At 41.3% G+C, this 25,938-nt stretch overlaps 1 protein-coding gene across 11 annotated transcripts in view; it reads left to right on the top strand.

Moving 5' to 3' along the window:
* The window catches only part of AUH (AU RNA binding methylglutaconyl-CoA hydratase), a 176,369-nt gene that overhangs the window by 32,915 nt on the left and 117,516 nt on the right, over positions 1-25,938 (top strand). The window lies entirely within an intron of this gene.

The following is a 25,938-nucleotide window of genomic DNA, read 5'->3' as shown; positions in this document are numbered from 1 at the left end:
TATACAAATGTGTTTATAGATTTGGAATTTTTTTGTTTTTTACATAAATAGGATTGTACTATTTCCTTAGAATTACAGACTTTTGTGTAATATTTATATCTCAGTACATATCAATCTACTTTATTACTAGTACTTTTTAATATACTGTTGAATAGTAATCCATAGCATAGTCTCATCCATATTTTAAAATTATTTCTTTATAAACATTATTCATTAATGAATATTTGTGTTTTTTTGTTATTTATAAACAAGCAGTGACTACCTTTGTATCAAGTCTTTCAAAACATTAACATGTGTATTTATAGAATGTATTCCTAAGTATAGAATTACAGTCTTAAGTATAATGTGTTCATTGTACATCTTAATTAATCCTGCCAGATTATATTTTTAAAAGGTTGCAATCATTTATATTTCCATTAATTATATGACAGTACCTGTTTCCTCATATTCCTGTCAGCATTTAATGTTGCTATTTAAAAATTTTTTCAAGGTTAAAAAACAAACATTAGCAGTTTAATTTGCATTTCCCCAGATGTTGTGTCATGTTTTATCTTAAACTGCCTTTTCACGTCCTTCTTCTCCTTTTTATAGCATTGTATAATAACTATTTATATAGCCTTGGTTCTGTATCTTTTTTCTCTTCCTCAGATTTATTCCAAGTTATTTCATTCCTTTGAATTGGATCTTTCCCTTCCCATTTCTGTTGAAGTCTGGTTATTGTAGGTCTGCAGGAACGTTACTAAATTTTATGTGCTTATCTTAGATGCCAACCTTCTAATTACTTGCACTAGTTATTATTATTTCTCAATTAATTTTCTTGTATTTTCCAGATAAAGGCTTATTATTTATAAATAATGTAATTTTGGTGTTCTTTTGTCAACATTTTGATCTTATATATCTTTCATATACTTTTACATTGTCTAAGGTCCTTGGTATAATATTCAGATGTTGAAGTGAGCATGTTTATCCTTATCTTTATTTGACTTTGATGAATACTTTTAATATTTTTCCAACAATTTATCAATTTCTCCTTTTCTTCTATTTAGCTGCCCTGGTCTTATATTACTAGAATAAACCCTACCTGGTCATTGTGGTTAGCAGTATTACGCTAGATTCAGTTTTATATGTGTTGGTATAATCATAAATGAGATTGACCTTCTGATTTGGTTTCTGTGTTACCTTTTCTGGCTGGGTCAAGACTATGCACAGCTTTCATGGCAGGAGGTGGTAAGCTTCCCGTCTCTTTCTGTGCTGCACTGGGTATCGTCTCTTAATTGAAGGGTTAGTGGAATGTGACATCTTTTGGAGTTTTGTGTGGTTTTGTTATTCTTGTTTACTTTAAAAATTTATTTTATTTTTTCTATCACCTTTTATCCCCTCTAGGCCCTCTTCCACCTACACCCACCTCCCCCCCCCTTCCCCCCTGCAATTACCACGCTAAGTTTTAGAATACATGTGTTTTGATTTCTGGAATGGTTGTTGTCACCTTACAGTCTCTTTTTATCCTGTGCTAGTGTCAGCAGAGGCTTTTCTCTGCTTCTCTTCCAGCTTCAACCTCACAGTTAAAGCCTTCTGAGGGGGAGTGTGGACTGGGTTTCCATATTGGTCAGAGAGCTTGGTGTTGGAAGTAAAAGTCAAAGCTGTCTGACTTCACACGTGTGCTAGGAGGAGTGGCTAAGACTGGTCTGATTGTAAACATTACCTTGATGTTTCTTCAAAGACTCTTTCTATTTTATTAATCTGAAACTAGGATTTTTCTGGGGCTTTTTAAACGAAGAACTATTTCTGCAGTGACATTTTCTTTTCTGTGACTATAGATACAGCATTTTTGTTGTGGGTCCTGTCTACCTTTGTTAATTTCATGAGTTCCTCAATATTTTTTGATGATAGTTTTCATTGCAACATTACAACAGACATGAAATGTTTAAGTTGCCTTTGTAGTGGTTTAGTGTGATTTTGAGGGGCAGGTAGAAACTGAGTGTCTCAATCTAATCTGCTCATCTATATAATAAAATCCCAATATGCTAAGTGTCCGACTGTTTGTTCAACTGTTCGACCAGTCGCTATGACATGCACTGTCCATCAGGGGGCAGACGTTCTGACTGGGAGGTTAGCTTGCTACTGGAGTACGGCTGATCAGGGCTGGAGGAGATGGGCCGGACACGCCCTGGAGCCCTCCTGCGGTCCCTCCCCAGCCAGTCGGCCCTGATTGGCCCTGGGACTGGGTAAGATGGCCCTGATCTGCCCCAGTCGGGCCTGATTGGCCTTGATTGGGACTGGGTGAGATGGGCCAGACACGCCCTGGATGAATCTGTGCACCAGGCTGGTTTCGGCCTGATCCCCACAGGTCACGTTGAGGGACCCCACTAGTACACGAATCTGTGCACCGGGCCTCTAGTTTAATATATGGCACTAGGGCAGGCAGACTTCTAAAAGCAATGGATAGTAAATATATGTGGCTTTGAGGGCCAACCTCCTGTAGTCCCTCCCCCTGGCCAGCTGGCCAACCTCCCGTGGTCCCTCTCCCATCACACCCCCTAGGCCGGCCCAATTGGCCCAGCCCAGATAGGGACTGGGCGAGATGGCCCTGATCGGCCCTGATTGCTGGTCAGGCCTAGGGACCCCACCTGTGCGTGAATTCGTGTACTGGGCCTCTAGTATATATATTATGGTTCAGTATTCATTTGCATTTTGAGACATCCACTGAAAATACTGTGAAAATCTTTAGGCCAATAAATGTGAAATTTCTGTCTCAAGATCACAGTCTGAAATACTCATGTAAATAGTGAAGAAACTGAATCAGTAGTTAAAAGTTCTTTCACAGAGAAAGCACTAGGCCAGTTTTTATACGTTAGGCGATTTACATTTCAGGCATTTTACCTGCCTGTAAGGCTCAGGTCTTTAGTGTGATGCTAACTCTCCCACAGAGCATTAGAGTGAGAGTTCATTTCTAAGCTTACGATTTCAGACTGTATAACTTTCATACATGAACATGACAAAAACAATTGAAGAAATAAATGAGGAGAGCCAGTCTTGCTTGTGAATATAGATAAAATCCAGTAGGTTTTAAAAAAGACTACATTGGATTTTCCCAGGAATATAAGCGGGAGGGCGAGGTTTCCACTTGAAATATTAAATTTAATTTGTGCTTTTAGCCAATTAAAGTAAAATCATGTTTTTGTCAATAGATTAATAAAAAGAGTTTTATAGATGTCCAATCTATTCATAGAAAAAGCTTAAGGCAGACTAGAAATATAGAAGGAAACTTCCTTATCGTGATGAAAGGTATCTATTTCTTAGTAGTAAAATATTAAAATAGTCTCCTAAAGTCAGGAAAAAGACAAGAGTCCCACTAGTTTCACTCTGTTCCACATTGCTCTGAAAGTGCTGTGCTTTGCGGAAAGGCAGGAAATAGGAATAAAGGAATGATGGAAAAAGAAGAAATAAAACACCGTCCTTCACAAGTGGTATGATTGTCTTAAGGGAAAATCTAAGACATAAAAAAGAATTAAATGGAGACACATTGTCTTTTTGACATTTAATTCTTTTTTATGTCTTAAAATAAAATTTCATAATTTTTCCATCTAGCTGGCATATATTTCTAAATCCACTTTTGTTCCTACTATAAATAGTACCTTTTTGGTTGATGTCTTTGTCTGTTACTGATATAAAGAAAGGCAATTGATTATTTTTAAATATGTATCATATTGAGCTATCTTGTGACATTAATTATTTCTAATAATTTGTTGATCCTCTTAGATTTTCACAAATGATACAATGTACAGATTCAGTGTAATTATACTTAAGTTCTCAGCGTTAATTTTGTAAGGAATTTGAGCATGAAGCCCCACAACGGCCAAGCATGCCAAAGAAGAAGAAAATGAAGGGCTTGTCTTATCAGCACTCAAGACTTAGTAACTACGATGGTATATTATTGGCTTTTGGGTAGAAATGGTTCTGTAGAGTGGAATGCAAAACAGAACAGAGCCACATGAGTAGAGGGACTGCACAGGAGAGGGGTGCGTTGCGACTCGCTGGGGGGCAGCAAAGACTTGACTGTTTATGAAGTAAAACAAACTTATATCCTTGATGGAGTGAAAAATTTCTTAAACACAAAATACAGCACTTAAAAGGAAAGCTTGAAAATTCTACTAAGTTTAAATTAAGAACATTTGTTCATTGAAGACACTATCAAGAAAGCAGAAAAGCCACAAACTGGGAAAAAATACTTGAAACTAACAGCTGCCAAAGGATTCATGTACATCTACTGTCATTGTAAGAAACGTCTAGTCTAAACCTGTAGAGAATTTTTATGAGTTTATTTGAACCAAATTGACAATTGCCTGGAAGCAAAATCTCAGCAGGTTTGGAAATGCTCTGCAGAATGGCAGCTTTACCACTCATTTTATATTTCAGAATCACAGGGTTACATGGACTCTGCTGATGATAGCTTAGGGAGCTGGGAGAAAGCCAAGTGGGAACCCTCTGAGACCGGATGAAGAGTGAACCCGAGAGCAAACACTTGGTTTACATTGGTGGGTACAGGGTAAGCTGACAGTGACCATTTATAGCACCTGGATTTGGAGCCTGAGGAACAGGGTGACTATGAGGTTGTCCCATGGTCTCCTGCTCTGGTGAGAGATTGTGCCCTGAGGGGGTGGAAAAGGGGATTACTCTGACATTCCAAAGGTATGTTATGTTATGGTAGATGCAAAAAGAGAACAAAGACTGACCTTTGTCAAGGAAGGTACAGGTCTAGGACAGGACTACCCTGCATGACTCGCTTTTAGTTAGGAGGTTTTAAGTTCAGACCATCCTAGGTGGTTACTTTAGGTCTGAGTTTGTAAGGCTGCCACACAGGCCTCCCCTGAGCTTGTCAGATTTAGCATGTGGTCCCTCTTTCATTCACACTACATTCATATGTGAATCAGTACATACAATCATAGATGTAACCTGGAAGTCAATAAAACAACACAAAAGAAAAATATTTTTCATACAAGAGGAAGGGAAATAAGAAATAAACATGTAAAAGATGATCTTTAGTAATAGAAATGCAAATGAAGATCACAGTGGGATGCTGTTTCTCATTTTCAGATTGGCCAAACATTCTTATGCCTGAGGTTACCAACAGTTAGTGAGCAAGTGGATCACCAGGAAGTTTATACACTTCTCAGGGGAATATAAATTGGTGTCACTGTTTAGGAAAACAAATGTCTTAACATAGTTGAACATTGTCATTCCATAAGACTAGATCACTCACGTTTTTAGCATTTATGGAGAGGGGTGACTTTTAGACTGTTTTTCCTAGACTCAGCTAAGAAACACCTACAGTTTGGCCCAATAAACACCCAGAGGTGGGTGGGTATCAAAGATTCAGAAAATAATCACCTTTCTTTCTGTACTGCATTTTGATACTATCCTATTTTATTCAAAATTTCTGATTTTGACCTTTGATTGGATCACTTCTTTGAATGGATTGCCACTTGGAGTTTGAAACTACACTATTCTATAGGCATTTTGCACATGTCCTAAGAAAATTTAGACCAGTATATAAAAAAAAGACTTACAGTAGCAATGTTGTTAATAGTAAAAAGCTCAAAACAACAAAGTGCCAATGACAGGAGAATAGGTAACTTTCGAATATGTTTGTGAAGTTGTTTTGTAAAAAACATTGCAAGTAAATGGATAACTGACACATATAACAAGTCTTTGAAACATGCTGAGTCTTTGAAACATGCTGAATTAAAACTATTTTTTTTTTTATGAAACTAAAAGCATGAAAAGCAGTATGTAGTTTAGAGATGTGTACATGTATAGTGAAATCACATACACACATTCAGGAAAAAATATACGAATGGTAAACAGACTTCACATTGCTGATTACCTGTGAGTTTGGAAAGCAGGTGGAAGAACAGGTGAAAAGCACATGAGTGGATTTTAGTTCTGACTTAGTTCTTAGTTTGGTGATTGTAAGGGAGTTTGTTATGTTGCATTAGACATATATGCTACATATGTTTTTAAAAATATGTTTTTATTGATTTTAGAGAGTGAGGAAGGAGGAAAGAGAGAAAGAGAGAGAAAGACAGAGGGAGAAACATTGAAGTGAGAAACATCCATCAGTTGCCTCCCAGGAATCAAACCTGCAATCTAGGTATGTGCCCTGACTGGGAATAGAACCTCCACCCTTTTGGTGCATGGGACAATGCTCTAACCAACTGAGCCACCCTGCTGGAGATACACACATACATACATACATACACACACACACACACACACACATACACACACACTGAGTGGCCAGATTATTATGACCACCCCATCAGTGCTTCGTTGGGCCACCTTTTGCCTTCAATACTGTGGCGATTCTTCTTGTCATTGACTCCACGGGATGTTGGAAGGTGATGCGAGGAATCTGACACCATGCCTGATGAATAGCACTGTCCAGTTCTGTGAGATTTGATGGTTGTGGAGCCAGCTGCCTGATGGCTCTTTTAACTTCGTCCCACAAATGCTCAATTGGATTGAGATCTGGTGATTGTGGGGGCCACCTAAGCAAGGTAAAGTCTCCTTCATGTTCTTGAAACCACTCTTGCACAATACTAGCACTGTGGCATGGAGCATTGTCTTGTTGGGAGAAGCCATCTCCATTGGGATATGCCATCAACATGATAGGATGAATTTGATCAGCAACGATACTTAGGTATGTTGTGCTATTCAGACGTTGTTCCACATGAATTAAAGGGCCCAATTCATGCCAGGAAAACATGCCCCAAATCATAACACTGCCCCACCAGCTTGAAGGGTTGTACTCATGCATGTGGGATGCATGCTTTCATGCTGTTTCTGCCAAATTCTCACTCTGCCATCTGCATGATGCAACTGGAAACGTGATTTATCGGACCACATGACTTTTCCAATGCCCGACTGTCCAATCCTTGTGTTCCTGTGCGAATTGGAGATGTTTTATCTTGGTACCTGCAGACAGCAAAGGTGTTCGAACAGGCCTTCGCTTCCATATCCCATACGATGCAGTCTACGGCTAATTTGCCTACAAACATCAGATGGTCATAATAATCTGGCCACTCAGTGTGTGTGTGTATATGTATATGTGTGTGTGTGTGTGTGTGTGTGTGTGTGTGTGTGTGTGTGTGTATTATTATTGATTTCAGAGAGAAAGAGAAAGGGCGAGATAGAAACATCAATGATGAGAAAGAATCATTGATTGACTGCCTCCTGCATGACCCCCACTGGGAATTGAGCCCGCAACCTGGGCAGGTGCCCTGGTTTTCATAGGTTGATGCTCAACCACTGAGCCACTCCACCTGGGTACATATATTCTTAATATTTGCCAAGTTAAGTTAGCTTTTTAAAAATAAAATATTTTTATTGATTTCAGAGAGGAAGGGAGAGGGAGAGAGAGTTAGAAACATTGATGATGAGAGAGAATCATTGGTCAGCTGCTTCCTGCGCCACTCCTCCCTCCCCCACCCTGAGATTGAGCCTGCAACACAGGCATGTGCCCTTGACTGGAATCAAGTCTGGGACCCTTTAGTCCACAGGGTGATGCTCTATCTACTGAGCCAGACCAGCTAGGGCTAAGTTAGCTTTTAAAAGATTCATGTATCTGTGTTCTGCAAACATTTCTTATGTTATCTCTTAAAAATTTTTTCTCTTATATTCTTTTTTCTTATTTTTAAGAGAAGCCAAATTCTAGATTTTTAGAAAATATCTTCCAATTTTAAGGTTTTTTTCAAGGTAGAGAAAAAAGCCCTTTGAATGTCCAACAAAAATTGGTTTATAGACCAGATTCTGTACACAGTTCGCCTCCCAGTTCGTTTGCGTTTTCCACGGGAGGAAACGGGTTTCTTGTGGATGTTAATGGGGCTCATGGAGGAGGTTTCATATGCAGGAGGGCTGGCACCTGTTCCTACGAACCCAAGTTGATGGTCACACTCTCAGGAATTTTGTGAGCTGGTTGTCAAAACTACAAACACCTTGAAATTGGCCATGGTAGCATTATCAGTAGAGGAACAAATCAGAGTGTATCCTGCCTGTTTGAAGCCACATTTTGCTCCTGCCCATTACATTTTCATTTTCCACAACTGGAGGGTCTTCCTCTGGGGTCTGAAGAGCAAATGGGCTTTTCTTTCTGACTGTGCTCACTGCTGCTTGTTTCTAATGAAAGAGAGATGCCAGAGTCATGGGCTCCCTTGAAAGCTGAAGATCTCTGTTTTCATAAAAAGATCTCTATTTTGTTCAGAGTCACTACATTCCTTCTTTACTGTTCCTGGCTTCTTAGAAAGCTGCTTCTTAAAACTTAACCCCCAAATCCTAGAACCAAATTTATTTTTGGGTTCTTTTTTTTAAAAAACAAAATGTCGCCCTAGCTGATTTGGCTCAGTGGATAGAGCGTTGGCCTGCGGACTGAAGGGTGCCGGGTTCGATTTTGGCCAGTAGGGGGCTTGCAGAAGGCAGCCAATCAATGATTCTCTCTCATCATTGATGTTTCTGTCTCTCCCTTCCCCTTCCTCTCTGAAATCAATAAAAATATATTTAAAAGGTGTCATATGGTTTTTTTTGAGATATTTTCTTCTAAAGAAATGGTGGATTCTCAGATTGTAAAAGGTTAATCATTGTTACAGTCTCCTCCCCTTTCAATATGGAATGTCTAGTTTGAAAGCAGTACGATTATTTATATTTATTAGGCAAGTCAGCTCTGGTGCACAGATGTGAAGTGATCTCGCTCTGATAACAGCTGATGTTCCTTAACTGCCCAGCCCTCCTCCAGCGGCTGAAGAGCACACCTGCCTTCAGAGTTTAACTTCAGGGGTGGGCACATCACTGTTGAGAACACCATTGTCCCTGTTAGAATATAGACTACGGGCAGCAGAGGTGTTAGTTACCTGCTGATGGCCAGTCTTGTCTATGAAGAGCTCGAAAACATTCTTAGACTTCTCCCATAAGCACCACCGTGGGCGGGGCGGGGCGGTGGGAGGAAGTAGGGGGCAGGCCAGTTGTCTCAAGTGGAGGCCTCAAAGAGTTGCTACCTAACCCCAGAGGAATATTTAAAATAGGCTTTCATCAGAATTTTAAACTGGAATCTAGTGTGATGTGGATGATATTTTTGTAGTGGTCTTCCACAGTAATTCTTTAAAAAGCCAGGCATTTCCAGCTGCCTTTTCTATTTTTTTTTTGATGAAATAAAATTGCAAAAGCTTTAATTTAGCTATGTAAATGCAGATCTGTATTTGCATTGAAATACAGGTAATTATGTTAAAAGAGACAGATTACAAAATTCATCTATTTAACAAACATCTTTTTTTTCTTAAGATTTTGTTATCCTACTTTTTATCAAAGAAGATAATTTCATTTTGGAAGTTTTGAAATTCTCCTGTTAGCTTTCCTTCATGTGATGGAAAATGCAGTACTCACGCGCACTTTCCCATCAGAAGAAGCTGTCTCTCTGGTCCAATACCGAGAAAGTATTCTGTCCAGCAGAATGGAAAGTCTGTGTAACCCTGCGGGCAAGCCTCTCCTCAGCACCGCTTCTCGGTCCTTGTGCTTTTGTCAGCTTCCTTCCCAGGGGTAGGACTGATAAAGCTCAAAGCAACACAATTCAAAAGAAGAAAAGAAAGCCCCGCCCAGTGTGGGAGCAGCCAGCTCCTGTCCCTCCTGCAGAGGTTCGCCACTGGACTGCACTCCTTTCCTGCCCACCCAGCTGACGGCTCTTTAATGTTTGGTAACCATGTGATCTTTCCACCTGTCATCTTTATCTCAAGCTGGAAGTTACATTATATTTCACAATATAAAGTTGTTTTTATGTCAGAACATTGGCTCAGTGTAATATTTTTTAAAAGACATTGCCATAAGATACTCATTTTGTTGTCGTAAAGTTACACTTTATATATTACCAAAATATGGTGCATTTCTGTGAATCGTTTTGATAGATGTTTACTGAAAATGTCTTGATTTGGAAGTCGCAGAAGATGTGGATTCTAGTCTTCTCACTACCATCTGGTAGTTCTGTCTCCCTGTCGTGAGGACAGTGTTTCCCCACCCGGACCTCGTTTCTAGCTGAGTAATGGCACTTGGCAGGCCCTGACTGCATCCTCTCCTTAGGGAGGCTTTTAACCATTTGCTGGGTCCTTGGCTGGGGAAGAAAATGGCTGTTAGTTACAAGCTGGCTGCACAGTGCCCACCCTGTTTGGCTTTGTTTTAACTTTCCTGTCTCAGTTTCCCTATTCCTCCTGCCCTGGAATTTTCCTAGCTTTTCACTGTCCTGTAACATTTGGAATGTAGGCAAGTAGTCCAGGCTCGAGCTGGACATTTGGGAGTCATCGGAATGCTGATGCGTGGGAGCCTTGGCACATAGAGGAAAGCAGCCTGGCCCTGGGCATCAGCCCTTCAAGGCTGGGGTCAGGAGTTGCCAGAACGGAGGCTGAGCAAGATCAGCCAGGTGGGGAGGCCGGGAGAAAACAGTGTTCTGAAAGCCCAGTGAGGAGAGGCTCCTACGGCAGGAGGGTCTGACCTGACTGCAGGCAGGCCACGCAGATGGACCTTCCCGAGCGGACACGGCTTTGCAGCCTGGCCGTTGCTGGAGGCGGGCTGCGCTGGCAGGCAGGAGACAGCTCCTTTCCTGGCAAGTTTGGGAAGCACCCTAGTCTGACTGTTAGGCTTTTTGGTTTAGATTCATATAGAAAAAACTAATTATCTGAAATGTACCCTGGCTATGGATAAATATAATTTCTTATAAATAAGCTATAAATTAGGGTATTTGAGAAGTTTCCCCTCAAAAATAGGTGTAGAATATAGCTTTCTATGAAGTATAACATCTGGTTTGTCAAAGCTTAATTGTAGTCTCTGATATAAGATTCAGAATTTTTGAATATGAAGAAGATGAATAATTTTTACTAAATTTAAAGTGTTGTATTTGTCACTTCATGCATTTAGTAATTATATACTTGCTAATTTCATGAAATGCTAATCTAAGAAGCGTGCTTGTAGAAGTAAACTCTTTCTAGTATCCCATTTCAGCACTTGGACATTCTTGAGTAATGAGTACAAAAGGGCTTGCACAAATGAATACAAAAGATCTTTCTCTTTGACCAAGTTTTCCAATTGATTTAGAGCAGTGGTTCTCAACCTTTTTAATGCTGTGACCCTTTAATACAGTTGGTGGTGACCCCCAACCATAAAATTATTTTCGTTGCTACTTCATAACTGTAATTTTGCTACTGTTATGAATCGTAATATAAATATCTGATGTGCTATCTGTGTTTTCCGATGGTTGTGACCCACAGGTTGAGAACCGCTGATTTAGAGGCATCTCATACTTATTCACAAAAAATTCAGAGCTGATTGATTTTGGAGTTTAATAGGTTATCACCATTATATAACTCAAAGCTTTTTCAGATATTTTATGTTTGTTTTACTTTATCTGAAATAAAGCTTATTCTGAAAAGACTTAATGAGTATCACAGTGACTATCATAATACAATTTGAGAGTTATGCACTTGTTTGAAGGCCAAGGAGATTTTTAAAAACCTATATTTTTATTGATTTCAGAGAGGAAGGGAGAGGGAGAGAGAGAGAAATATCAATGATGGGAGAGAATCATTGATTGGCTGCCTCCTGCACGTCCCCCTCTGGGGATCGAGCCCGCGACCTGGGCATGTGCCCTTGACTGGAATTGAACCTGGGACCCTTCAGTCTGCAGGCCAACATTTTATCCACTGAGCCAAACTGGTAGGGCAGGAGTTTTTTTTTTTTTTAATATTTTTTAATTGATTTTTTTGAGAGAGGAAGGTAGAGAGGGAGAGAGAAACATCAATGTGAGAGTGAAAGATCGCTGCCCCCTGCACACACCCTACCTGGAATCAAGCCCAAAAGACTGGTATGCGCCGGGACCCGGAATTGAACCAGTGACCTCTCAGTGCACAGGAGGATGCCCAGATAACTGAGCCACACCGGCCAAGGCTCAAGGAGATTTTTAAAATAAGTAATTAATTTAGTTATAGTGGATTCAATTCAGCGTATATTTTATGTAATAACTCGGAATTTGAAGTGCTGAATTACGGTATGTGAAAGATTGATGGGCGAAACACTCCAGTTGTCTTTATTATATAAGTAGTAACTACTAGATCTTAATTTTAGTTTTCTTTGTCCTCTTGCCAAGAATGATGGAAGACTGACACAAGTATCTTTTCCTTGAGTTCACATTCCACCTGTGGAATCATGATATAGAATAGGGTTATACTTCAGTGTTTGCAACTATGGTCTCCTTTCCTTTTTGGAATTTTATTTCCTTTGCTGACTTTCATTGTGTTAATCCCATTATGCCTTTGGACAGTTTTGTGAAAATTATACTGTTTTGGGAAACATAGAAGGACTAATGGGCTTGAGTCAACCTCTGTCATTCTAAAATATTACTCTGGAATATTCTAGAATTTGAAAAGACTAAGAAAGAAAATCATTTGAATTCTTTTTTGTCTTTTTTATGTTTGTTAGCTTTTAATTTCACAAGGAATATCTGAGTATGTATTTAATATAAAAATGTAAAACTTTTCCTGCATTTGCTTCCTTTCCACATAAATAATGATTGATAATATACTAATTTAATATGTATATTAGTAGACCTTCTCTTGGCTTTTACATGAATATATATTTATTTGTATACAAACATATTTATGAGAATTACCACATAAATAAGTTTTCTATTTTTTTCATTGTGGGAAATTTGTAATTTTCTACAAATGCATCCATGTCATCCAGATTTTCAAATGCATTGATATAAAGTCATTCACAATATTCTCTTATTGGTTCACCATCTGAAACATCAACAGTGATGTCTCTTTTCATTCCTGATATTGGTTGTAAGTGTCCTCTTTTTTTTTTTCTCTCTTTGATCAGGTCTTCCAAGGCTTATCAGTGTTATTACACATTTCAAAAACATTTCTTGGGCTTTGTTAATCCTCTCTGGTATTAATGTTTTATTAATTCCTATCCTGGTTCTTATTAATTTCTTTTTTCTTCAGGTGTATTTTGCTGCTTTATTTTAAAATCATTTTGATGAATTGTGGTTTCATTTATTTTCTGCCAATCAGACTTATATTAGACCTTCTTACTGTGTCCTTTATATCTTTATATCTTTTTTTTCTGTGGTTTCCCTCTGTCTCTCTGTACCTCTCGTAAGCCATCTACCAGCTCACTAATTTTCTTATAAACCACACCTATTTTTTTCTTTTCACAAACATTGAGTTTTTATTTAATTTAAAAATATTTTTGGTTCTTTAAAAAACCAGTTGTCACTTTTTATGGTTTATAGTTTCCTGCTTGGCTTTCATGTCTTCGAGAGTCAGTTTTTGATGGTAATGGATCTCAATTTTGTATGGATCTTTTTCTTAATGATTTTCTTTTTTTACTGGTTTGTACTATACCTTGTTTCTTTGGTTATCCTTTGGCTGTGTGATAAACATTGTATTTGCAAAAATTATTTCTGGTAATAATTTGGAGCATAGTTTTCTGCAATGTGGATTTTTTACCCCTGCATTTAAAAGATGATTTCCTAATATTACTTTCATGGACATACCATAATGTATGTAATAGCCCTTTATTAATGGACATGTAGGTAGTTTTAGTTTTACTGTTATAAACAATGACACAGAAAATACCATTGTGCATGTTATTAGGGTAGCTGAGGGAACCTTCTCAAATAGGAATTCCTCTCTTCGAGGTTCGGAACAAATGGAAAATAAAATAAAATGTAGGAAAAAAGCAAAATACTATCCTTATCCCTGATGTTCGCTAAGTTGAAGGTTGTGGTTTCAGATGTGTTGAGGAGGAGATTTCCTCACTGGGATCTCCAGCATCAGGCCCACTGGCCCAGCCCAGCTGTGCTGGGTTTGTGCTGGCCACGCCCTCAGCGGTTGGCCCGAGCTGGCATTCATACTCACAACGCACTGCTCACCTGGACATGGAGGAGAACCTGAGTTCTTGGAGGGCAGGCCTACCTACAAAAGAAGAAAGGAGGAGGGGATACAGAGCCAAGAACAAGCCTCTGTATTCATTTTTATTTTTATTAATTAAATTAAAAATTTCCATCACCATTTACCTCCTCTATGCCCTCTTCCACCTCTACCCCATCACCACACTGTTGTCCATGTCCATGAGTTCTCTCTCTCTTTTTTCTTTTTTGCTCAATCCCTTCACCCCTACCCCTTAACACCCTCCATCCTTTAAATTAGCCATTTAGATAGATAAATAATTGTTGAGATAGAATGAATTTGGGGATCAAAGTTATAGGACAGTGGGACCCACCTTTGTGATGCTGTATAGATTTAGCACTTCGGGGAAGAAGAGAACATTTGTATAGCCGTGTACACTGGACACTTTGTTGTTGGGAAGGTGGCCTTGCTAGAAAGCACCTCTGGAAGCAGGTGGCTGGCCTGTACTTCAGGGAACTGGTCTCAGTGTTGGACCAGCTTCTGCAGCTACCAGATGGGGAAGGAAATGTGCCTCCATGCTGTCCACATCTGTGTGCTTTAACCAGCCAGTGTTCTATTGTTATCTTCTGGGTTACTGCATATTGGCCAGAGGATGGCTGTGATATTTGTGTAGTTTTGAATTTATTGTTGTGTTTTTGCTTTGTAGATGCTGCCTCTGTATTACTTGGCGCATAGATATTTTACCACTGCTCCATCTTCCTGATGGGCTTCTCCTTTCCTAAGCCTCACAGAGTGCCTTGTCCCTGGCCTGTTAATGCTTTGAGCCCTATGTTGCCCTTATGGATTCATAGTATGAGAGGTTTTCTTTGTATTTGACTTTGAGGTAACATACCTATCCTTGACAATTTTTAAATTGCATTTTTTCCTTTGTGTTAGATGCTTGTCTAATATTCTGCCTTAGTTGGGTTTTGCTTTGTGATCCAGTTGGAGCCTTGTTCTTACTGGACGCAGACAGCTTCTTGCAGTGTGTGGGTGTGTCTGGTGTGAGGGCTGTCGTGGTTTACCATGCCTTCTGATTTGGTGGTTTTACATTTAAAAAACTAGTGGCCTGGTGCATGAAATTTGTGCACATTGTAAGGGAATTAATTAGAGGAACGTAATTTGGACTCACTATCTAATAATAATATGTGAGTGTGAGGCAGTCCGCGTTTCTGAAATTCAATGACATGGATTTTAGCTATTACTTTGCCAAATAAATGGAATTTACAGATATCATTTAAAAGAGCATTCAGCTTAATATTAAAAACTCTGGCTACCAAGTCAGGTCTGTTTTCAACTTTTTGCCAGCATTGTAAATTGTTTGCAATATCTGCCCATTTGGGGTTGCATATCATGGTTATGAATAAATTGGGCTTTCCATACTTCGTTACAATTGCCATAGCATCCTGATATTGCTGCTGCATATTTCTGGGACACCTTCAAGAGATGATGGAAGTATTATCATTTTACCAATCGGCACATTGTCATTTTCAGATCTAGATTTGAGATAATCCATCAAACCACTATATTTTTCAACTCTCAACTTAGATTGGTTTGCTTTGATGAAATTTATCTGATTGGCCTCCATTTTTGAATATGAATCCACGATAAACTGTTGAGTTAATTTTCCTGCATTTAAAATAGGATTGAACATGTCCCGCACAGAGAGATGAAATCCATAATTCTGCGTTTGTGTGACCCGTGTCCTTACATTTTATCTAGTACTTGGAGGGGGGGATCTCTCAGCCTGGCCTGTGCCCTCTCGCAGTCTGGGACCCCTTGGAGGATGACCACCTGCTGGCTTAGGCCTGCTCCCTGGGGGATTGGGCCTAAGATGGCAATCAGACATCCCTCTGGCAGCCCGGAAGCCCTCAGGGGATGTTCACTTGCCAGCGGGGAGCAGACCTAAGCTGCAGTTGGACATCCTTAGTGCTGCTGAGGAGGCAGGAGAGGCTCCCACCACCACCGCTGTACTGCAGCCATCAGCCTGGCTTGTGGCTGAGCAGAGCTCCCCCATGTGGAAGTGCACTGACCACCAGAGGGCAGCTCCTGCATTGAGTGTCTGCCTCCTGGTGGTCAGTGTGTGTCATAGTGACCAGTCATTCCAGTCTTTCTGCTGTTAGGGTCAGTTTGCATATTACCCTTTTACTATATAGGATAGAGGCCTGGTGCATGGGTGGGGGCTGGTTTGCCCTGAAGGATGTCCCGGATCAGGGTGGGGGTCCCGCTTGGGTGCCTGGCCAGCCTGGGTGAGGGGCTGATGGCTGTTTTCAGGCTGGCCACACCCCCTTCAGGGTAGGGGTCCCCACTGGGGTGCCTGGCCAGTCTGGGTGAGGGGCTGAGGGCTGTTTTCAGGCTGGCTGGCAACTGAAGCTCACAGCCTCTCCTTTTTTTCTTTTTCTTTTTTTTTTTTATTCTGGGATTTATTTACCTTCTATAATTGAAACTTTATTGCCGTCCTGCTCGCTCCAGCTCTGAGGCTGCGGCTGGCTGAAGGCAGGTATCTGGGGTTTGTTTGGCTTCTATAATTGAAACTTTGTTGCTTTTGGAGCTGTTGCTTATGGAGCTCAGAGCCGGGCTGCGGCAGGTGGGGAACCTTGGCTTCCTCCATCACTAGAGCAAGCAAGCCTCCTGCTCGCTTCAGCTGCGTGGCTGCGGCGGCCATTTTTGTTGGCAGTTAATTTGCATATCTTGCTGATTAGCCAATGGGAAGTGTAGCGGAGGTATGGTTAATTACCCTTTTTGTCTTTTATTAGATAGGATTATTGTTGATTACACTGTTGTCTTTGAGTCTTAATGCAATATCTGTTCCCCAGCCTTTTTCACCATGTGGAAAAAAAATAAGATATGTCATTGCATCTAATGTAGGAAACAGGATATTGATTTGTTTCATTTTAGTGGCATTTGGATTATTGGGATCTGGTTTACAATGAATGAGCAAGACCCTTTCAAAAGGAGGTTCTCCATCTTTGTTTTTGAATATGACAGCAACCTCGGTTACACAGGAGAATTATATCTACCTGGGTCACTGTTACAATCATATTTAATTGCCATTATTACTTCTGTGGGAGCAATACCTTTTGCTGCTGCTTCAGATTAGGCTTCCTTTTCTACCTCATGTAGCATCTTGTACGATTTTGTTAACTCATTGATTTCATGCATGAGGTTGTTGATGTTGATCATGAGTCTTTCTGAGCAGCCCTGGTTTTCTGGCATTGCTAATCTTTTACTTGTAGCTTCGGCTGTATCCAAAATATAGAGTTGAGCAAACTTCCGAGAAACACCATCCGAAGGATGTAAAGTTCCAGTGCGGTGATAAACTTGTCCGTGTATTCTAAAACAGTATGGCCCATATCCTGATGGCGATATTTGCACCCATGGAAGCAAAAGCAAAGGAACTATTTATGGAAAGAATATTTTCCATGAAATTTTTACTGTCAGAATCTTCGTTTGTCATTAATCTTTTTAAATATGCTGGGTATTCTGGAAAATGTCTATCATATGGACAGACTTTCCCTTTGCTACAACATCGAGTAAATTTCCCATCAGATGGTTTTTCATCAGAGAAATTTAGTGATAGGCAAAATTCACATCGAACAGTCATTCCACCACAACTATGTTCGAGAATTGCATCCTCATGTACTCCATTCTTGCTGAGAAGGCAGTTCCTACCAGCATTGGTAGTACTTGTTGATGACTATTCTCTCGACATATTCTGTCATTGCACCGCCTTCTTTCAACTTCAAAGGCACGTTGGTCTTTAGACATTTCTGTTGATGACGCCAGTGTTTTTTGGCATCGGAGTGACGTTTTTCCAATAGCTAGTCTTCAGATACATTCTGTTACAGATGCCGCCTTCTTTCAAGATCAGACGCATGTTGTTCTTCAGACATTTTCTGTCGATAACGCCGGCATCTTTCGGCTGCAGAGCTACGTTGTATCAACAGTTGTTCTTTATAGTCCCACCTCTCTACTGTCACGGTCTGAGATGCAGGAAAAAATATATCATTACCTCCTGCTTCATTAGTCACAGGCTATTCAAAGTGTGAACAAGCAGCATTAGAGTCACCTGGAAAGTTGTTCAAATGTAGACACCCAGGCCCACCCTGCCTTCTGGACCAGGATCAGCACTTTAACAAGACCCCCCAGGAGAAGGTCTGGACACCAGGAACCAGGACCTGATCACCTCCCCTCCCAGGGGGAGCGCTGACCCACCCACTGCACTGAGAGGGAGGAAAAACCGGCCTGGGTGGGCTCCTGTGTAAAGAAGCAAAAGTTCACACACACGTGTCTGCAGCAGATGCATGTGCAGCTGACCAAGCTGCACCCCCCAAATGTCTCACACAACACCGTCCCACAATGAGACCCTGCTCAGCAGTAAAAGCAGCCAATACTCATACATGCTAGACATCGGTGAGCTCCAAAAAGAATACGCTGACAGAAAGATGACATACAAAATAATCCACACTGTGTTCCATTTTTAAAATTCTTAAAATGGAAACTAGTCTCTAGTGAAAGAGAGCAACTGGGCAGTTGTCTGGGGAAAGTGGGGCAGGGACAGGAGAGAGGGATTGCCAAGGGTGCGGAAGCTTCTGGAGTGATGGACATGCTCACCCCCTGACGGGTGATGGCCTCACCACTCAGCTACCACATGTACACGTCAGTACATACAATTCACGTATGTCAATTACACCTCAATCATGTTTTTAAAATTACATGACTTGATTAATATAAAAATGGTAAGTCCAACAAAAGAAAATATTCTCATTTCCTGATTTTTTTAAAAAGTGCATATTTTTATTGATTTCAGAGAGGAAAAGAGAGAAAGAGAGATAGAAACATCAGTGATGAGAGAGAATCATTGATCAGCTGCCTCCTGCATGCCCCCCACTGGGGATGGAGCCCACAACCCCAGCACGTGCCCTGACTGGGAATCGAACCACAACCTCCTGGTTCATAGGTCGACACTCAACCACTGAGCCATGCCGGCTGGGCTCATTTCCTGATCTTTTATAAACAGAGGTTGAGTGATGTAATTTAAAATTAATAAATCAAGTAATATACATATGAGTCCATTTTAACTTATAGATAAAACACTAAGAAAAAATGATGGGATCAGAGAAAGGGAAGAATCTAAAATGAGAAATAGACAATTATATTCTAAAATATTTTTTTCTCTGGCTCTACTTTTGTTCATCAGTTTATGTTGTTCATTATATTCCACAAATGAGTGAGATCATGTGATATTTGTCTTTCTCTGACTGGCTTATTTCACTTAGCATAATGCCCTTCAGCTCCATCCATGCTGTTGCAAATGGTAAGAATTCCTTCTTTTTTACAGCAGCGTAGTATTCCATTGTGTAGATATACCAGAGTTTTCTAATCCACTCATCTGCTGATGGGCACTTAAGCTGATTTCAAATCTTAGCTATTGTAAATTGTGCTGCTATGAACATAGGGGAGCATATGTCCTTTCTGATTGGTGTTTCTGTTTTCTTGGGATATATTCCTATAAGTGGGATTACTGAGTCAAATGGGAGTTCCATCTTTAATTTTTTTGAGGAAATTCCATACTATTTTCCACAGTGGCTGCACCAGTCTGCATTCCCACCAGCAGTGCACTAGGGTTCCTTTTTCTCCACATCCTCACCAGCAGTTGTCCTTTGTCGATTTGTTGATAGCCATTCTGACAGGTGTGAGATGGTACCACATTATTGTTTTGATTTGCATCTCTCGGATGATTAGTGACTTTGTGCATGTTTTCATATGTCTCTTGGCCTTCCTTATGTCCTCTTTCAAAAAGTGTCTATTTAGGTCCTTTGCCCATTTTTTTTAATGGATTATTTATCTTTTGTTAAGTTATATGAGTTCCCTATAAATTTTGGAGCTTAAACCCTTATTGGGGATAACATTGGCAAATGTACTATGCTATGATATTTGAGTCACAGAACAAGGGGGGCCCTAAATGTACTATGCTTTGATATTTGAGATATTCTTTATTGTTCAATGTGATTTATTTCTGCATGCCTCAGTTTTGTAATAGTTAAATTACTAGAATAATACATCTTGCTATAAAATATTACTAGAAGATCAAATGATCAGGTGACATTTAGTGTTATTTTCTATAAAAGAACACAATCTTTGGTATGCTAAAGTGATAGGCATTATAGAAATATTCAGATAGGGAGACCTACAGGCTTGATTACAAGTGAGGCTTACTATCACAACCCAAATTTATTGCTTAAAAAAAAAAGCAGGGAGCCAACTAGAAACTGAAACAAATATAAGCCCTTGAAGTGCAAATGTAAATTGGATAAGCTTTGCTATTACAAGAGCAACAAGAAAGAATTCAGAGGCAAGAATGAGAAGCACATTGCATCCACTCTAAGTTGCTGCTAAAGAAAAAGAATGGTATACTATGAAAATACTTAATACAGATTGTAAAGAGATTTGTTCAAAGAGGATTTCCTAGAGTAAGTGGTATTTCAGTTAATTTTTTTAAATGTGAAGAGGTTACCTAGATAAGAAAAAGGTGTAGGGGTTCCAGATTGGAGAGGGTGCAGGCCGGGCTGAGGGACCCCCCACCCGTGCACGATTTTCATGCACCAGGCCTCTAGTCCTATATAATAAAGAGGGGATATGCAAATTGACTGTCACTCTGCCACAAAGATAATGGCGCCCACAGTGGAGGGGGGGGTTTCTGTAACACAAGATAGCTGCACCCACAGTAGAGGCCGAGTTCCTGTAATGAGCCTTAACGAGCAATCAGCTGGGACCTGAGGCTGTACCCCCCTCAGCCCCCCTCTCCTGTGGGGCTTGAGAGGGACCTCAGGCCGCTCCCCCTGCCCTGGTGCCAGGACAGGGGACCTCAGGCCGCGCCCCCCCACCAGGCAGGGATTGATGGGGGACCTCAGGCTACGCCCCCTCACCCAGCGCCGGGCCAGGGGACCTCAGGCTGCTCCCCCCACCCAGCGAGGCTTGACGGGGGACTTCAGGACGTGCCCCCCACCCTGGCACCGGGCCAAGGGACCTGAGGTTGTGCCCCCCACCTGGCAGGGCTTGACAGGAGACCTCAAGGTGTGCCCCCTGCCCAGTAGGGCTTGATGGGGGACTCAGGCCACGCCCCCGGCCCTGGCACTGGGCCAGGGAACCTGAGGCTGCAACCCCCGCCCCGGTGCCAGGCTGCACCCCTGGTCCAGTGGGGCTTGACGGGGGACCTCAAGGTGCTCCTCCCCACCCCAGTGCTGGGCCGAGAGACCTCAGGCTGCTCCCATTGCCATGGGCTGGGGGACCTCAGGCCGCGCCTCCCCAGCCAGCGGGGCGTGATGGGGGAACCTGAGGCTGTGCCCCCCTCCTGGCGGGGCTTGATGGGGGACCTGAGACTGCACCCCCCTCCCGGTGCCAGGCCGGGGGACCTGAGGCTGCTCCCCCCGCCCAGTGGGGTTTGACAGGGGATCTCAGGCCGCGTCCCCTGCACGCTGGGGCTTGATGGGGGACCTCAAGGCATGCCCCGCCCCCTGGCCTGGGCTGGGGGACCTCAGGCCGCACCCCCCGCCCTGGCGCCGGGCCAGGGGACCTGAGGCTGCGCCCCACACCTGGCGGGGCTTGACAAGGGTGGGACCGGCTGGGTCTGGATCTAGCCCAATGCGGGTGGGGCTGGCTGGGTCTGGGTCTCACGTGATTTCAAGGCGCACGTGGGTGGGTGGAGACTTGACTTTGGGTCCCGTGGTGCACCCCAGACTCTGACAGGAGGAAGATTTTCATATACATTTTACTAATTTTTTTTAATCTCTGACACTTCTATTATAGAGAAAGGGCAAATAGCAATATTAAAATATTTCCTCGAATTAATCCCCTTTTAACGTGCAAGAATTTCGTGCAGTGGGCCACTAATTGGTATATAAAAGAGCCATAGATTTCTGGGTGTTAATTTTGTATCCTGCTACATTGCTGAATTCATTTATTAAGTCTAGTAGTTTTTTTATGGAGTCTTTGGGGTTTTCTATGTACAATAACATGTCATCTGCAAATAATGACAGTTTTACTTCTTCTTTTCCAATTTGGATGCCTTTTATTTCTTCTTGTCTGATCACTATGGCTAGCACTTACAGTACTATGTCGAATAGGAGTGGTGAAAGTGGGCATCCCTGTCTTGTTCCTGTTCTTACAGGAAATGGTTTTAGTTTTTGCCCATTGAGTATGATGTTGGCTGTAGGTTTGTCATATATGGCCTTTATCATGTTGAGATATGCTCCCTCTATTCCCACTTTGCTGAGAGTTTTTATCAAAAATGGGTGTTGGATTTTGTCGAATGTTTTTTCTGCGTTTATTGATGTGATCGTGTGATTTTTGATTTTCAATTTGTTTATGTGATGTATCACATTTATTGATTTACACATATTGTACCAGCCTTGCATCCCTGGAATAAATCCCACTTGGTCATGGTGTCTAATCTTTTTAATGTATTGCTGGATGTGACTTGCTAATATTTTGTTCGGTGATTTTAGCATCTATGTTCATCAGAGATATTGACCTGTAATTCTCTTTCTTTGTAGTGTCTTTATCTGGTTTTGGAATTAGGATAATGCTGGCCTCGTAAAAAGAGTTTGGAAGTGTTCCTTTCTCTTGGATTTTATGAAATAGTTTAAGGAGTATGATTTTAATTCTTCTTTGAATGTTTGGTAAAACTCCCCTGTGAAGCCACATGGACCTGGGCTTTTGTTTGGTGGAAGTTTTTTCATTACTGCTTCTCTTTCATCAGTTGTTATTGGCCTATTCAGGTTTTTTTTTATTCTTCCTGATTTAGTTTCAGAAGATTATATTTTTCTAGGAATTTGTCTGTTTCATCCACACTGTCCAGCTTGTTGGCATATACCAGTAGTTCATAGTATTTTCTTACAATCCTTTGTATTTCTGTGGTGTCAGTGGTTACTTCTCCACTTTCGTTTCTGATTTTATTTATTTAGGTCTTCTTTCTTTGTTTCTTGATGAGTCTGGCTAATGGTTTATCAATTTTGTTTATCCTTTCAAAGATACAGCTCTTGGTTTCATTGATTTTTTTTTGGTATTGTTTTTTTAGTCTCTATGTTATTTATTTCTGTTCTACTCTTTATTATTTCCTTCTTTCTACTTACTCTGGGCTTTTCTTGTTGTTCTCTTTCTAGTTCTTTAAGTTGTAGGGTTAAATAGTTTATTGCTGATTTTTCTTGTTTTTTGAAGTATGCCTGTTGAGCTATGAACTCCCCTTTCAGGGCTGCTTTTGCTGTGTCCCAGAGATTTTGGGTTGTTGTGTGTTCATTTTCATTTGTTTCCAGGAAGCTTTTGATTTCTTTCTTGATTTCATTGGTAATCCATTCATTTTTTACCTAATAATAGACAAACATGTAAATTGACTGCCCCTCCACTATGCTCACCAGCCAATCAGGAGTGTATGCAAATTAACCCAACAAAGATGGCGGTTAATTTGCATACATAGGGGCGAAGTGGCAGAGCGAAGAATGAAGGCTCTGTCCAGAGCCGCGAAGACTGAAGGCTCCGTCCGGAGCCGTGAAGACTGAAGGCTCTGTCCGGAGCGAAGGCCTGGGTCCTGGGTGCCGGAGGAAAATCAGTGCCAGCAGCCAGGGGAAGGGAAGGCCTATTGCACAAATCTCTTCGTGCAACAGGCCTCTAGTTGTTTAATAACATACTATTTAGCCTCCATGTGTTTGAATGTTTTGGGGTGTTTTTACTGTAGTTGATTTCTAATTTCATTCCACTGTGATCTGAGAAGATACTTGATATGATTTCAGTCTTCTTGAACTTGTAGAGACTTGTTTTGTGTCCTAACATGTGGTCTGTCTTTGTGACTGATCCTTCTTCCCTTAAGAAGAATGTATATTCTGCTCTATTGGGGTGAAATGGTCTATAAATGTCAATTAAATCCATCTGGTTTCTCTTTCTGTTTCTTCTTCTCATTACAGCAATTACGTTAGCATTTCTTGTAATGCTGGCTTGGTGGTGAGGTGCTCTTTTAGCCTTTTTTTTTTTTTTTGGTCTGGGAAGCTGTTTATTTGACTCTATTTTGAATGACAGCCTTGCTGGATATAGTAATCTTGGTCTCAGATCCTTGCTTTCCATCACCTTGAGCACTTCATGCCATTCCCTTCTGGCCTGTAGAGTTTCTGGTGAGAAATCAGGTGTCAGCCTTATGGGAACTCCTTTGTAGGTAACAGTTTCCTTTTCTCTTACTGCCTTTAAGGTTATCTCTTTGTCTTTAATTTTTGACATTTTAATTATGATGTGTCTGGATGTGGACCTGTTTGGGTTCTTCTTGTTTGGGGTTCCCTGTGCCTCCTGCTCTTATGTGACTCTTTCCTTTACCAGGTTAGGGAAGTTTTCTGCCATTATTTCTTCAAACACCTTCTCTATGCCTTTCTGCCTCTTCTTGCACACCTGCTATTCTAATATTGTTACGTTTCACATTGTGCCACAGCTCCCTTAAGCTGTCCTCCTGTCTTTTAATTGTTTTTTTTTCTTTTTGGTTCTCTAATTGAGTGGTATATTCAACTCTGTCTTCTAATTCACTGATTCAAGACTCAGCTTCCCCTAATCTGTTGTGTATTCCTTCCAGTGTGTTCTTTAATGGTGTTACACCATTCTTTATCTTAAACTGTTCTTTTTTTCATAGTTATTATATCTTTTTTCATGCTGTTGAGCATTTTTACCATCATTATTCTGAACTCTGATTTGGATAAATTTCTTATCTCTGCTTCATTTATCTCTTCTTCTGGAGAATTCTCTAATCCTTTCATTTGGGGTTTGTTTCTTTGTCTCTTCATTTCCCATTTGGGTTTGTGAGTATGTATTAGGTAGAGCCTCTACACCTCTCAATCTCTAGTGCAAGACTGTTAAAGGCTGTTTCTGACTAATTAGATCAGGCAAAGACTCGAAGCCTCCAGAGACTGCCTCTGCCTACAGACTGATAGGATTCCATCTTGAATTGCTCCCCAGGCAATTGTCCTCAGGTGTAGCGAGAGTTTTTTTTCAACAGGGTGGGGCAGTTGAAATTAGCCTCCTTCTGCCTGGAGGCTAATTGTTACTTTTAATCTCTTAGGTGGCCTCAGGACAAGGTGTTTTCCAATAGGGTGTGTCAACTGTCTTCCCCCCAGGAGAGGCAGATGTCTATGTGGGAAAGATGTCCTCTGCAGCATGAGGGAATGACAGCCTAGGAAAGTTGTGGTGTCTGCCTTCTGAGCTCTATCCCCTGAGTCCCTAGTCCTGGCTTCTGCTCTCACAACTTTAGTCCGCTTCACCCTCCCTCTGCTGGAGCACAATGTGGGTGGCTCCACAGGGAGTTTAGTGCATTGGCCCTTTAAGAGAGTGCCTAAATTTTCAGCTGTTACTCCCTAGCAGACAGTACCTCACTGCTTTTCACAGCCAGTTTTATGTGAGTACCCTTCTCAGTTCTGGTGCTCTCTACTGGGGGGCCCAGGTTCGGGGTTATATCCCACAGTTCTCAGTGGCAACCCCCCACAGCTGCGGTATCTCTCCAAGACTTCAGTTGCTGTCTGTGGGTGCCCTACCAGCCCTTTTGTGCCTCCGCCCCTCCTACCTTTCTCTTTGTGGTCTCCACATTCGGTCCTCGGGTATCAGGGTTTTCTCCTGCGAGTTTTCCATTGATTAGTCAGGAAGTTTTCTATATTTTAGTTGTAATACCAGTTTGTTCCTGGGAGCATGTCTGTGCAGCATCCACTTTGCTGCCATTTTTAGTCCTCATTGATGTTTTTCTGTTCATTGATTTTTAGAGAGGGAGGAAGGGAGAGAGAAAGAAAGACAGAGAAAATCCATTTGAGAGAGATCAGTTGCCTCCCACATGTGCCTGATTGGGGATCAAACCTGCAACCTTTAGGTGTAGGGGACAACACTCCAACCAACTAAGCCACCCAGCCAGGGCATCCTGGTTGGATTTTTACTGGGT

This window comes from Myotis myotis, unplaced genomic scaffold (assembly GCF_014108235.1).
Source record: "Myotis myotis isolate mMyoMyo1 unplaced genomic scaffold, mMyoMyo1.p scaffold_m19_p_31, whole genome shotgun sequence".
NCBI lineage: Eukaryota > Metazoa > Chordata > Mammalia > Chiroptera > Vespertilionidae > Myotis > Myotis myotis.
This window is presented reverse-complemented; position numbering and strand designations above follow the sequence as displayed.